The sequence below is a fragment of the Crocuta crocuta genome, unplaced genomic scaffold, assembly GCF_008692635.1.
Source record: "Crocuta crocuta isolate KB4526 unplaced genomic scaffold, BGI_CrCroc_1.0 scaffold978, whole genome shotgun sequence".
Taxonomy (NCBI): domain Eukaryota; kingdom Metazoa; phylum Chordata; class Mammalia; order Carnivora; family Hyaenidae; genus Crocuta; species Crocuta crocuta.
Window position 1 is genome coordinate 50,608 of NW_027530876.1, and position 2,834 is coordinate 53,441.

Below are 2,834 nucleotides of genomic sequence, written 5' to 3' on the forward strand. Positions count from 1 at the left end.
CGTTATTTGTATTTGTATTTTTATTTTGTTCCTTCTATCTTCTATTTAGGAGAACATTCTGTTACATGCATTTCCCTTCTTTTCTCCAAATCTTCCATCAGAACTTCTCATATGGCCCACCCAAACTGAAAGCTAGAGGAAAGAGAATTCTGGGAAATGTAGTTCAGGTGAGCCAAGTTGACACATTACAAAGCCACCCCAAGCCCTTTATGTAACTCTCTTCAAATTACTTAGCTTGCATTTGCCATCTGCCTCCTGTCAGACCGCTTACTGATTCAGATGTGTAGTATTTTTTTAATCATTCAATAAAATATTTCCTTTTTATTTTTTAAAAGATTTTTTTTGGCTCCCTCTGCCTTTTATTTTTATTTTTTTAACAAATAGTTTATTGTCAAATTAGTTTCCACATAACACTCAGTGCTCATCCCCACAAGTGCCCCCCCATGCCCCCCCCCCCCCCCGCCACNCTCTCCCTTTCCCCCACCATTTCCCCCCTTCTTCTCCCCCTTGTTCCTCCATCAAGTTCCTCCTAATCCTCCTATACGTGCAAACATATGATATTTGTCCTTCTCTGCCTGACTTATTTCGCTCAGCATAACACCCTCAAGGTCCATCCAGATTTTTTTTAACATTTATTTATTTTTGAGACAGAGAGGCAGAGTGTGAGCAGGGGAGGTGCAAAGAGAGGGAGACGCAGAACCGGGAGCAGGCTCCAGGCTGTGAGCTGTCAACACAGAGCCCAATGCGGGGCTCAAACTCACAAACTGCGAAACCATGACCTGAGTGGAAGTCGGCCGCTTAACCAACTGAGCCACCCAGGCACCCCAATAAAATATTTCCTAATCTTCATCTTATTATTGTCTTTAAACCATAGGTTATTTAAACATGTATTTCTTCATTTCTAAACCTGTGGGGATTTTTCTAGTTATCTTTTTGTTATGAGTGTCAATTCTCTGCTGCCAAAGACCCCCCGGGGAACTCATACATAGGTGAACAAGTTGGGCTGATTACTCTGCACTGAGGGAGCTCACACCATGCAGAGCCATGGGGTATCTCAGAAAGGTTGTATTAGAAAGAACCTACTGTAACATCTGAGCTTTGTGTGATCTTGGGGAGAGTCCAAGGAGGCAAGGGTTTGCTCTAGATGCTGTCAAAAGCAAAGGCAATTTTGTGATTGAAGCTCTCAATAAATATCTTTTACAGGGAGAGCAGACTACAACAAGGCTAAAGCTGTGATTGGGAAACTAGCAGCAGGCACCCATATTAGCCAAGCAAGAGGGAGATGTTTGGTATTTGTGGGGTGCACATTGACCTTGGCTTTATCTGTGCTTAGAAAAATTTATGAAGTAGCCTTGCTTCATTTCTTCTCATCTTGATCTCAGAGCAACCTTGTCTGAGGTTCGGTATTCTGTGAGATTGTTTATGTCCAGTAAGAGAACAACATTACCTAGCTGTGAGCACCAGGCCAGCTTGCAAATGTCAGAAGCTACTATTTTGTTCTCCCCCCTCTCCTTTCTCATGGGTTTCCAGCTTAATTACATTGTGGTCAGAGGTCATGCTCTGAATAATTTTCATCCTTTGAGACATCTTGGGACTTGCTTTAAGTTCCAGTATATGGTCAGTTTTTTGTAAAGTTTCCATGTGTGCCCAAAAGAGTGTGCAGTCTGCAGTTGGGTGCAATGTTCAATACTTGCTCATTAGATTAAGCTACCAAAGGTTCAAATTCATATCCTTACTGACATTCTGTGTGCTTCATCTGGCAATTATCGAAAGACGTGTGTTAAGGTCTCCCAACTCCCCATAGGAATTAGTATTGCTACCAAAAAAATTGAACCTAAATCCAATCAGCCCTCTGATTCCAACTACTAATTTATAAGAAATATGAAGTTCAGAAGAACTCTGCATTCAGAGTTCAGATGCAGAGATGCATTCATCAACATCCAGACGGTGGGATCTCTATAGTATAAACAATACAACTTTCTCAACAAAGAAGTTGCAAGAAAAAAGTAGAGCTAGAGGGAGAACCTGCAGATTAAAAGTCACTTAAAAACATCTCATTCCACATATAGACCCTAACTGATTCCTCATTCAAAAAAAAGGAGAAAGAAAAAAAAATGTGACAATGTACAGGATCCAAAATCAATATACAGATTTCCGTATATTTCTGTACACTAATAAAGAAGAAGCAGAAAAAGAAATTAAGGAAACAATCCATTTACAATTGTGCCAAATATAATAAAATGCCTAGGAATAAACTTAAGCAAGGAGGTGAAAGACCTGTACTCTGAAAACTGTAAAACACTGATGAAAGAAATTGAAGAGAACACAAAGAAATGGAAAAATATTCCATGGATTGGAAGAACAAATACTGTTAAAACGGCTTTATTACCCAAAGCAACCTACAGATTTAATGCAATTTCTATCCAAATACCAATAGCATTTTTCAGAGAACTAGAACAAACAGTCCTAAAATTTGTATGAAACCACAAAAGACTCCGAACAGACAAAGCAATCTTTAAAAAGAGCAAAGCTAGAGATAGCACAATCTCAGACTTCAAGCTATATTACAAAGCTGTAGTAATCAGAAACATATGGTACTGGCACAAAAATAGACACATAGATCAATGGAACAGAATAGAGAACTTAGATATAAGCCCACAATTATATGGTCAATTAATCTTTCACAAGGCAGGAAAAAATATCCAATGGACAAAAGACAATCTCTTCAACAAATGGTGCTGGAAAAACTGATCAGCTACATGCAAAAGAATGAAACTGGACCACTTTCTAACACCATCCACAAAAATAAACTCAGAATGGATTAAAGATCCAAA